At 46.5% G+C, this 12,652-nt stretch overlaps 1 long non-coding RNA gene across 2 annotated transcripts in view; it reads right to left on the bottom strand.

The window, feature by feature from the left end:
* Positions 1-4,081: 4,081 nt before the first annotated feature.
* The window catches only part of LOC138736602 (uncharacterized), a 9,907-nt gene continuing 1,336 nt past the window's right edge, over positions 4,082-12,652 (bottom strand). The window contains exons 1-2 of one of the 2 annotated variants that reach the window (XR_011340431.1): positions 12,133-12,575; positions 4,082-6,710 (exon numbers count right to left, since the gene is read on the bottom strand). This is a non-coding gene — a long non-coding RNA (uncharacterized lncRNA). Of the gene's footprint in view, positions 6,711-12,132; positions 12,576-12,652 lie in introns of those variants that run through there. The other variant, XR_011340430.1, reaches the window with a different exon arrangement.

The following is a 12,652-nucleotide window of genomic DNA, read 5'->3' as shown; positions in this document are numbered from 1 at the left end:
GTTGTTACTTAGATTGCAGGAAGAACCTTGAGGGAAATTAGAAAAGCAAAAATAAGGTATGTGGTGTCCATAGCTAATAAGGTGAAGGTGAATTCTAAGGGTTTTTACAAATATGTGAACAGTAAAAGGAGGATGATGGGACCGGTGAACTATATCAGGAACCGTATGAGGTGGGAGAAATATTGAACAATTTTTTCTCGTCCATATTCACGAGGGAAAGGGACATTGGGCTATTTGAGATAAGAGAGGCAAAGAGCTTAGTTTTGGAAAGGATAGGGATTAGTAAAGCAAGAGTTTTGGAGCTTCTAGGGTCACTGAAGGTGGACAAGTCTCCTGGTCCTGATGGGATTTTCCCCAGGACTTTAAGGGAGGTCAGGGAACAAATAGTAGGGGCACCGACAGTGATTTTTCAAAGTTCACTGGAGGAGGTGGTGGTACCACAGGATTGGAGGGTTGCAAATGTAGTTCCATTGTTCATAAAAGATAGTAGGTGTAGGCCAAGTAATAATTGGGCAGAAAGCTTGACTTCGGTGATGGGGAAAGTTATGGAGGGTATTCTTCAAGGTAGTATATATGCATATCTGGATAGGCAGGGATTGATTAGGGGCACCCAGCATGGGTTTGTAAAAGGAAAGTCATGTTTGACGAACCTTGTTGAATTTTTTGAGGAAGTGACAAAAAAGGTGGATGAAGGTAGAGTGGTTGATGAGATCTATTTGGATTTTAGTAAGGCTTTTGATAAGGTTCTGCATGGAAGGTTCAGTCACTAGGAATTAGTAGAGAGATTGTGACATGGGTTCAGAGGTGGCTGGGAGATAGACAGAGTCATGGTGGACAACTGTATGTCAGGTTGGAAGCCTGTGATAAGCAGGGTGCCTCAGGGATCGGTGCTGGGTCCGTTGTTGTTTATCATTTATATTAATGATTTAGAGGAGGGTGTGGTTAACTAGGAAGGCAAATATGTGGATGATACGAAAATAGGGGGAGTGGTGGATAGTGAGGTAGATTTTCTTGGATTACAGAAGGATTTGGTTTGTTTGGAAGAGTGGGCTGAAAGATGGCAGATGGAATTCAATGTAGACAAGTGTGAGGTGTTGGATTTCAGTAAAAATAACCAGAATAGGTTATACAGTTAAGGGGAGGGCATTGAGGCACACAGAGGAGTAAAGGGACCTGAAGGTTATGGTACAGAGTTCACTGAAGGTGGATTCCCATGTAGACAGGATGGTTAAGAAGGCATATGGTGTGCTGACCTTCATAAATCATAGTATATTGGAGCTGGGAGGTAATGCTGCAGCTGTTTAAGGCATTGGTGAGGCCAGGTTTTGAGTACTGTGCTCAGTTCTGGTCTCCAAATTATAGAAAGGATATAGATAAGGTGGAGAGGGTGCAGAGAAGGTTTTCAAGGATGTTGCCTGGCTTACAGCATCTGGATTACAGAGAGAGATTAAGGAAACTGGGACTTTATTCACTGGAATGTAGATGACTGAGAGGGGAGTTGATAGAGGTATTTAAAATTATGAAAGGAATAGATAGACAAGACATAAACAGACTCTTTCCCCTGAGGGCAGGGGAGGTTGGAACAATAGGCCATGAGTTAAGGGTAAGGCGTCAACACTTTAGGAGAAATATTAGAGGTGGCTTTTTCACTCAGCGAGTGGTGGCAGAATGGAATGATCTTCCAAATGAGGTAGTTGCGGCAGGGTCCCTTCTATCATTTTATAGAAGGTTGGATGTGTACATGGAGGTGAGGGGTTCGAGGATTATTGGCGGAGAGCGGGAGGTCTGAGCTAGTGGAGATGTTCTAGTGAACTGGTGCGGACTTGAAAGGCCAACATGGCCTGTTTCCGCTCCGTAAATGGTTATATGACCTACCACACATACCGCCATGTTGACTATCCCTAATCAGTCCCAGCTATCCAAATACTTGTATATCCAATCTCTTAGAACACCTTCCAATAATTTACCTATTACTGACATCAGACTCACCAGCCTATAATTTCCTGGATTACTTTTGGAGCCTTATTCAAATAATGGAACATGAACCAACCTCCAATTCTCCAGCACCACACCTATGGCAATGGACATTTTAAATATTTCTGCTAGAACCCCTGCAATTTCTACACTAGCCTCAACTAAGGTCCAAGGGAATATCTTGTCATGCCCTTGGGATTTATCCACACTTACTTGCTTTAAGACATCAAGCACCTCCTCCTCCTCTTTAATCTATAAAGGTTCCATGACCTTCACTGCTTGACTCCTTACTTCCCACAACTCTATGTTCATTGCCGGAGTGAATACCGATGCAAAAAAACACATTGACAATCTCCCCGATCTCTTCAGGCTCCATACATAGTCGACAACTCTGATTTTTTAAAAGGAACAATTTTGTCATTTATTATCCTTTTGCTCTTGAGATACCTGTATGAACCCTGTGGATTTTCTTTCACCTTATCTGTCAAAGTAACCTCGTGTCTTAGCCTTCCTGATTTCTTTCTTCACAAGTTTTTCTTGCATTTTTGTACCCTCTGTTGCCTATATCTGCTATACAGCTCTCTTCTTCCAAACCAAATCCCCAATATCCCTTGAAAACCAAGGTAGCCCATGCCTGTTAACTTTTCCTTTAATCCTAACAGGAACATACAAACTGTACTCTCAAAATTTAACCTTTGAAGGTCTTCCATTTACTTAGCACATCCTTTCCAGAAAACAACTTATCCCAATCCATGGTTTCTAGATCCTTTCTCATTTCTTCAAAATTGGCCTTTTTCCAATTTAGAATCTCAAACTGAGGCCCAGACTATCCTTTTCCCTAATTAACTCAAAACTAATGGGATTATGACTATTGGACTCAAAATGTTCCCCTACACATACTTCTGTCACCTGTCCTGTCTCATTTGCTAATAAGAGATACAGTATTGCACTCTCTCTAGTTGATGCCTCTGTATATTGATTTAGAAAACTTTCCAGAACAGTTTTGCCAAACTCCAAGCCATACATCTCTTTTACAGTATGGGAGTCAATTTGTGGAAAATTAAAACCTCCCACTATCACATATTTCCTGCTGCTGTCTGCTATCTCTGCAGATTTGCTTCTCCAATCTGAATGACTATTGGGCGGTCTATAATACAACCCCATTGTGTGGTCATACCTTTCCTGTTCCTCAGCTCCACCCATATAGCCTCGGTAGATGATCCCTCTGGTCTGACCTGTCTAACTAAGCATGGATGTGATTTTTTTTTTCCCTGATGAGCAATGCTATGTGTCCCCCTTATCCTTCCTGCTCTATCATGCCTGAAACCACAGCCTGGAACAGGAGGCTGTGCTTCTTCCCTGCCCTTCCTCCCTTCTCGTCTCCTCCCAGTTTAATCAGGTGTCTGTCTGTTTTTTTGGGCTGAAATATTGATTAACCTTTACTTCCTATAAACTCTGACCTGCTGAGTTTCTTCAGCACTTCTGTGTATTGCTCTAAAGACTCTGTTACCTATTTGTTTGTTACTGTTTGTGATTTCTTTATATCAACCTGATTCACTAGCCAAGTTTATTTTCCCCCATATTCCATGGCATTTATCCATTTCGGGCAGGGAGTGTGTATATAGAGAATACTTCAGTTCACTGGCTAAAATTATACAATAAAAACTAACAATGTTTTCTCTATTTGAACAGAACTGTCATTATGATGAATTCAGGAGTAATATTGGTGGTTTTTCTTTCTTTTGGTACAATCTAACTTGCTGGACATTCATCCAACTGTTAGAAAATGAAGTGTAATTATGCTCCAGGTTGCCCTATAAATCTATATGACCTGTCCTCACCCTATCAGATATCCCCTTTATCCTTTCCATCACCTTTTCTACAACTTAATTTTTTTAACCTCTCGTTACCAGTATTGAAAAATAGTTCCCAACTTAAAACATTAATTGCTTCTCTTTCCAAGGATGCTACCAGGCCTACTGAGAGCTTCCAATATTTTCTTTTTGTTGCGCAGTAATAAGTTACTTCGGTGAAGACTGGTGACTTTCCTGCAGCCACAGAAATGTACCTCCTTAGAAGAATTTAATAACATATCTGAAGCTTCAAATCATTTTCAACATCAAATTTAATGAACTTGTATTTGTTGAGGATTCCATTGTAATACAGAACTATATTCTCCATTGTCTGGCTAAAGCTTTTGTATCATTTAAAAATAATACCTTGTGAATTTTGAATGCTACTTTCTGAACATCACCATTCTTTGTTCTCATTCCTAACGTGCTTATTCTTCTACTGCCAAATAAGAAATTCATGATTCCAAAATGACTTGTGGGTAGGAGTATGTCAAAGTTCATTTCCAGATTTAAGTTACATATTGGTAGCAAGTTATTTGAGCAACTGGACTGATGTTTTTGGTGCTATCTGTGTAGAAGTTGGTTCTAGAGTAAGCATTATTTTGAAGGGGTTAACCCACAAATTGTTGAATGAGTATAAAATTTTTAATAATTTGTAAATTTTTTTGCATGGCAATTGTAAAATTATGTAAAGATTTGAAATTCATCTTGCTTATCACATTTTAAGTACAAGAGAAGATCTCAAGTGTTTAGCATCTTCATGAGTTTACCAGCTAAGACTTGTAAATGGATTCAATTATCTCTCTTAACATTGTTTGAAAATTCATGAATAAATGGAAAGTCAGCCCTTAAAAAGTGATTAGTACAGGAATTCCAGGAATGTGACATTAGTAAAGTTAGGCAATTAAGTGGTACAAAATTTCACGTTGAATATTTCACTCCAAAGGGAGTAAATGGCACCTCGGGGGAGGTGAAGTAATATAACCATATAACAATTACGGTATGGAAACAGGCCATCTTGGCCCCTCTGGTCTGCACCAATTTAAGTGATATCCTCTAGTCCCACCTACCTGTCCATAACCCTCCAATCCACTCATATCCATGCACTATCCAACCTTCTCTTAAATGACAAAATTGACCCTGCTACCACCACCTCTTCTGGTAGGTCATTCCACTCAGCCACCACTCTGAGTGAAGAAGCTTCCTCTCATGTTACTTCTAAACTTTTGCCCCATAACCTTTAACTTATGACCACTCGTTCGAATCTCACTTCCCCTATAAGCTCCTATATTCTATGCTTTGATTTATAAAGGCCAGCATACCAAAATCCTTCTTTACCACCCTATCTACATGAGAATCCACTTTCAAAGAACGATGAACTGTTATTCTGAGATCTCTGTTCCTCTGTATTCTTCAATGCTCTCCCCTTCACTGCATATGTCCTGTTTTGATTATTCCTCCCAAAATGAAGCACTTCACACTTATCAATATTGAACACCATCTGCCATCTTTCAGCCCACTCTTCCATGCAGTCCAAATCCTTTTGCAGTCCCTGAAAACCATCTTCACTATCCATAACTCCCCCCATTTTTATATCATCTGCATATTTACTAACCCAATTTACCACTCCATCATCCAAATCATTAAATGACAAACAACAAGGGACCCAACACCGAGCCCTGAGGCACACCGCTCGTCACCGGCCTCCTTCCTGACAGACAGTTGTCCATCATATCGTTCTGGCATCTACCTTCTAGCCACTGTTGAACCCATCTGACTATTTCAACATTAATACCTAGCGACTGAACCTTCCTTACCAACCTTCCATGTTGAACCTTATCGAAGGCCTTACTGAAATCCAGATAGACTACATCTACTGATCTACCCTCATCAATCTTCCTAGTCACTTCATCAAAAAATTTAACAAGATTTGTCAAACATAACCTTCCCTGCACAAACCCATGTTGGGTGTCCCTGATCAGTCCCTGCCCCTCTAGATACTTACACATATTATCTCTAAGAATACTTTCCTTAGTCTACCAACCACTGACGTCAAACTTACTGGCCTATAATCGCTGGGCCAACACCTGGAGCCCTTTTTAAAGAGAGGAACCACATTTGTGACACGCCAATCCTGTGGCACCATGGCCCCCTCCAGTAAGTGTTGGATAATCACTGTCAGAGCCTCAGCTATTTCCTTCTTGACTTCCCTCAAGGTCCTGGGGAAAATCCCATTGGGACCCAGAGACTTATCCACCTTTATATGCCTCTCATGGTACACCACTGGCCTACTGCAGGGGGCAACCTCTGTACCTGCAGAAGAGCACAGGGACAAGACCTGGTCGGCTATCAATCACCCTCCAAGATATAAGCCAGAGCCAGCCCTTCGAAGACTCTCTGAGCTTGTAACAGCACTCCTCACAGCTAGCTCTGTGGAAGTTTGTCGAATAAACCCTGTTGAATACTTTGTTTTGTTTGCTTCTGTTCAATAGCACACCACAATTTATTCAACATAAAATTTTAAAGCTGCCATGGAAAAGCTCCTGAGCACCGGGAGCCTTGAAATCGACCCATGCCACCCGGAAGCACAAACATGCTTTGAGATCTGGAAGCACATGGTCGAAGTGATCATCGAGGCACACGCCAATGACATCCTGGATTCCGAATAAAAGAGGCTCATCTTACTCCAATCGAAGCTGGGTCCCTGAGCCTTCCAGGACTCAAAGACTGGACCAGGTACTCGGAAGTGATGAACACCCTCGAGACCATGTATAAACCTCCCATGATTTGCATGGTACCTCCTAAATATCCATGTTCAGCTGTCCGGGGAGATGACGAGTCCCACCTGGGAGCCCTGCGTCAGTTGGCCCGACCTGGCTGAACCTGGGGTAAATGAAAGGGAGGTTGAGAGACTGATCAGAGACATCTATGTCTGAGGGCTGTCAGGCAGAAGCTGCTAGAGGACAATATCTACTCCCTGGCCAAAACAGTGGAGGTAGTCCAAACCCTGGAGGGAACAGCCCTGCACACCAAAGCCTTCGACTCCAGGTTTCCTCAGGCCTCCGTGTGGTCAGCACATTCAGGTGCTGTGGTCCTAGACCAGACTGGGGCGCCCAGCATCCTTGTAAGTACTGAGGGTCCTGATGTGGGTCTGATCATCGATCGTGCCAAAACTGCCCAGCCAAAAACCAGTACTGTTCGAGATGTGGCAAGAAAGGCCATTTCGCCAAAGTATGTCTCTCAAAGCCCACCGGCCCTCAGCAGCCCTCTATGACCTGACCCCTCCCTCATGATCCCCACCACATGCCATTGCCTCTGAAGCCACCCCAACCCCGGCAGCCCAACTTCCAGCCTCGCCGGCAATGATTGCTGAGAGCGCACCATTGCACCTGGACCAGCTCTCACCAGCGCCACCTCCTGAAGTCTACAACAATGTCACTTCCGCCCCACCTGTGATGACGTCGCCCTCACTGACAGCCGGTGGCGTGACATCTCTTCCCCGGCGCAACTAGAGCAGCCGGGGAAGAAGGCCAGCCATGCCTCACCCTCCCATGCAGTGCCGCCATCTTGGGCCGGTCAGACGCGGGTGCCACTGCCACCCAGGCCTCTGAAGACTGGACCGACAACTATGATAACATGGCCCTTTCATGGGGCTAACCGCTGCACCCAACAACTACAGAGAACACCACCAGTTGACACTCACCTCGCCCGACACCTGCAGAGGATATCGACAGCCACGACTCTCCTCCACTGTTGGGGAATGACAACATGGACCCTGAGAAAGTCCTAGCAGCCACCACCCTGACTAGGAACATCCCCCACGACCTCAGGCACTCCATGATGATGTTAAAATCAATGGGCAGGTAATAAAGTGCCTAATCGACAGTGGCAGCACCAAGAGCTTTATTCACTTGAGCGTGGCCCACTCCCTAAAGCTAAACATCCATCCCACCACCTTCTCTTTCACCTTGCTACCAAGGATAGGACTAGCAGTACCCTCGGGCGCTGCTCGGCCGATCTGACTGTGGGAGGGGAGACATACACTGGGTTCAGATTCTTGGTCATGCCCAAATTCCACATTTCAATCCTCCGAGACTGACTTTCAATACCACCTGCAGAGCATCACCCCTCTTGCGGTTTTCTCACACCTCACGCCATAATGTAAGCTGATAGCTCCCAGAAGTAGGCACAATTGCACTGCGGACAGAGACTTCATCAGGCAGAAGTGCGGGGGCTTCTGGCGGAAGGTGGCATAGAGCCCAGCAACAGCCCTGATGGTCAAAGGGGGCAGCAATCTGAGGATGGTCATGGATTACACCCAGACCATCAACTGGTACACCCAGATGGATGCCTACCCCTTAATGAGGATAGCCGACATGGTCAATGAGATAGCCCGCTACCGGGTCTTCGCCACAAATTACCTGAAGTCGGCCTATCACCAATTCCCCATCCACCCGTGGGACAAGCTTTATACCGCCTTTGAGGTGGACAGGCGTCTGCACCAGTTCCATTTGGGGTCACAAATGGGGTCTCTGTCTTCCAGCGGGAGATGGATCATATGGTAGACTTGTACCTGGATAACATTGCCATCTGTGGCCACTACCAGCAGGACCACGATACCCACCTAGAGAAATTTCTCCTGTTGGCCGAGGAGCTGAACTTCACTTACAACAAAGAGAAGTGTGTGTTTCGCACCACCTGCCTCATCATCCTGGGGTACATCGTGTCACATGGTGTCATCGGCCCAGATCCAGAATGGATGCACCCATTAATGTAGCTGTCTCTCCTCCTCTCCCCCCCCCCCCACGCTAAAAGCCCTCTGTAGGTGCCTTGGCTTATTCTTTTACTACTCACAGTAGGTTACCCACTTCTCAGACAAGGTCCGCCCACTGCCCCAGGCCACAACCTTTCCTCTCCCATGCAAGGCACAGGCAGCCTTCACACGCATCAGGCAGGAATCACAGACGCCATGATGCATGCCGTAGATGAGGACTCCCCTTTCCAGGTGGAGTGCGATGCCTCCGATGTAGCAGCCCTCGCCACTTCCCTCAACCAAGGGGGGCACCCGGTTGCCTTCTTCTCCAGGACCCTCCACGGCTCCGAGTTAGGGCACTCAGCCATTGAAAAGAAGGCCCAGGCGATCATGGAAGCGGTCTGCCACTGGTGCCACTATCTGGTCGGCAGTAGGTTCACCCTCCTCACCACCCAGATGTTCATGTTCAACACCATCCACAGGGGCCTGATCAAGAACAAGATCTTGCACTGGAGAGTCGAGCTGGCAACATGCAGCTACTACATCCAGTATCGCTCGGGGAAGTTCAACGACTCCCCCAACGCCCTCTCCTGGACCTGCGTGTCGCTCCACAATGACCAGCTGCAGGCACTGCATGAGTCCCTCTGCCACCCAGGCATCACCCACTTATACCATTTCATAAAGTCCCGGAACCTCCCATACACCGTCAGGGATGTCAGGACCATGACCGAGGCATGTTGGGTCTGCGCAGAATGCAAACCTCGCTTCTTCCGCCCGCCCAAGTCTCATGTCATAAAGGCCCTTCAAGTGCCTCAGCATGGACTTCAAGAGCCCCTGCCTTCCACAAATCGGAATCTATTTTCTCAAGGTCATAGATGAGTACTCCCGCTTCCCTTTCACTATCCCTTGCTCAGACACCTCCACGGCCACCATCAGGGCACTGACACAGATTTTCACCATGTTTGGCTACCCTGCATTTTCCACAGCGACTGGGGGGCGTCTAGCTTCATGAGTGAGGAGCTATACCAGTACCTGACAGCAAGGGGCATCACGACTAGTCGCACGACTAGTTACAACCCAAGAGGTAATGGGCAAGTGGAACATGAAAATGGGGTGATCTGGAAGGCAGTCCCCCTGGCCCTTAAGTCAAAGGGATGATCCGTAGAATACTGACAGGATGCTCTTCCCAGGGCGCTTCATGCCATTAGGTCACTCTTGTGCACGGCTACCAACAAGACCCCTCACGAATGCCCATTTTCGTCCCCAGGAAATCAGCGATTGGAACATCTCTCCCAGCATGGCTCACATCCCCCGGACCAGTGCTCCTGCGTAGACACGTGCGGGCACACAAGGCTGAACCCCTGGTCATGCAGGTGTTCCTTCTACACGCGAACCACAACTATTCCTACGTTAAGTTCAGCAGTGGCAGGGAGGACACCATCTCAACCAGGGACCTGGCGCCAGCAGGAGCACACACCTCAGCACAGCATCCTCCAGCCCAGGACCACACTGGCCTGACATCCCCCCCCCCCCTCACAGCTATGGGGCACTCAAGATCTCCTTGGGCACCAAGCACTCACTACAACCATGGGGGATGAACCTGCACCCCACCCATCCAATGCAACATACACACCTCAACCCCAGCCCCCCTCCGCGCTGCACCTCGCCAGCCGTTCCAGCCCCTACCCCCACATACTCTCACCGACTAGTGGCCAGCAGCCAGTCCTGTGACAGTCGACAGGCGCCGGACCATCTCAATCTATAAATAATGTGTATATGTTTTGGGGCTCTGGGTATACCACAGACTGCAAACCCCCCCTGCCCCCAGGTCAATTTTAAAGAAGGGGGTGAATGAGGTGGTACACCACTGGCCTACTGCAGGGGGCAACCTCTGTACCTGCAGAAGAGCACAAGCACAAGACAACACCTGGCTGGCTGTCAATCAGCTAACCTGAATGGACCAAGCCCCACCTGGTTGACTGTCAATCACCCTCTAGGATACAAGCCAGAGCTGGCCCTTCAAAGACACTCCCAGAGCTTGCAACAGCATTTCTCACAGCTAGCTCTGTGGAAGTTTGTCGAATAAAGCCTATTGAACAGACTTTGTTTTGTGTGTTTGCTTCTGTTCAATAGTGCACCACAACCTCCCAATACCCCTAATCCCTATTTTCCATAATTACCCCTTTTGCTTCTCTTATCCTACACGAATTCCTTATCCTTTTTTTTCCTAGTGAATACCAAAAAGAACTCATTCAATATCTTCCCCAGCTCATTCGGCTCTGCACACATTTGTCTGCTCTGATTCTCTAATGGACCAATTTTATCCTTTCACTCTCTTTTTGCTATTCACATATTTGTAAGAACCCTTCCGATTTACTTTCAGCCAGATCGCTATAGCCACCTCGTACCTTCTTTTCGCTATCCTAATTTCTTTCTTAAATTTTTTTTAACAATCCATGTATTTTCCAAGCATCTCATCCATACCTTCTTGTATTTAATGGAAGCCTCCTTTTATTTCGAACCAACTTTCTAATTTCCCTTGAAAACTCTCTCCAACTTTTGGCCCTGCCTTTTTCATCTGCACCCTCAAAATCTCACCTTTAAATGCCCTCATCCCCATAAAACTATCAGCCCAAACCACTCCTTGCAAATCCCTTCTTATTACATTTTGCCTCCGAGCTATACTTGCCACACTCCTGTTCGGCTCCGAATCATGGGTCCTCTACCGGCACCACCTACGGCTCCTAGAACGCTTCCACCAGCGTTGTCTCCGCTCCATCCTCAACATCCATTGGAGCGCTTACACCCCTAACGTCGAAGTACTCGAGATGGCAGAGGTCGACAGCATCGAGTCCACGCTGCTGAAGATCCAGCTGCGGTGGATGGGTCACGTCTCCAGAATGGAGGACCATCGCCTTCCCAAGATCGTGTTATATGGCGAGCTCTCCACTGGCCACCGTGACAGAGGTGCACCAAAGAAAAGGTACAAGGACTGCCTAAAGAAATCTCTTGGTGCCTGCCACATTGACCACCGCCAGTGGGCTGATAACGCCTCAAACCGTGCATCTTGGCGCCTCACAGTTTGGCGGGCAGCAACCTCCTTTGAAGAAGACCGCAGAGCCCACCTCACTGACAAAAGGCAAAGGAGGAAAAACCCAACACCCAACCCCAACCAACCAATTTTCCCCTGCAACCGCTGCAACCGTGTCTGCCTGTCCCGCATCGGACTTGTCAGCCACAAACGAGTCTGCAGCTGACGTGGACTTTTTACCCCCTCCATAAATCTTCGTCCGCGAAGCCAAGCCAAAGAAAAAGAATACTTGCTAATGGAAAACTTAAAAAAAAACCCAGGATTACATTTAGAGCCAGACACGACCTTCTCTAGCACTTTTGTGAATTCCCTGCTTGTGTACCAGTGTTTCTAAATATCTTTCTTATCCATGTACCTATCGAAATAGCTTTTTGTAAACCTTGATTGTGCCCGACCCATCACCTCCTCTGGCAGCTCTTATTCTATTACACGCACCGTGTGTCGACCCTTTTCCTGCCCACCTGAGTGGTCTATGGAGTCCTGCTGGGGACTTGTTTCCCCCCGCCTTTCGGGGGAGAGGCCACTTTTGTTCCCAAGCTGGAAGGATTGTAATGGACAACGTTTGCATTGAGATTGATCACTTCCCCTCAGAACCGTAAACTTTCAACTCGGTCCAGACATAAACACCCACAAATTGCATCTTATTGTAAAGACAATTGGAAGGGTTTTTTTTTCCTGCCAAAGTTAGGGGCAGTTGACGAGAACAATTGCTGGCTTTTCCGCAGATCCACGTCGGTCACACCAATGAACTTGCTACATGATCGCTGCCGCTTAAAAAAAACAATAGTACTTAATAACAAAATAATATGATGTAAAACATGGAAAAACTATAAGTAAAAACGAGACAAGAGTCAGCTCGTTTCCCTTTCTCTCCACCCCCCTCGATATCAAGGCGGCGGCTCGTTCGGTGAGCGAAGATCATTAACGCATGCGCAGAAACTCCGTTTTTTTAAAAAAAGAGCGGTTACCGCGCGTCACGTT

Source organism: Narcine bancroftii, chromosome 6 (genome assembly GCF_036971445.1).
Source record: "Narcine bancroftii isolate sNarBan1 chromosome 6, sNarBan1.hap1, whole genome shotgun sequence".
In the NCBI taxonomy this organism is placed as follows: Eukaryota; Metazoa; Chordata; class Chondrichthyes; order Torpediniformes; family Narcinidae; genus Narcine; species Narcine bancroftii.
The sequence above is the reverse complement of the archived record's forward strand: the minus strand, read 5'-3'. Positions and strand labels throughout refer to the sequence as shown.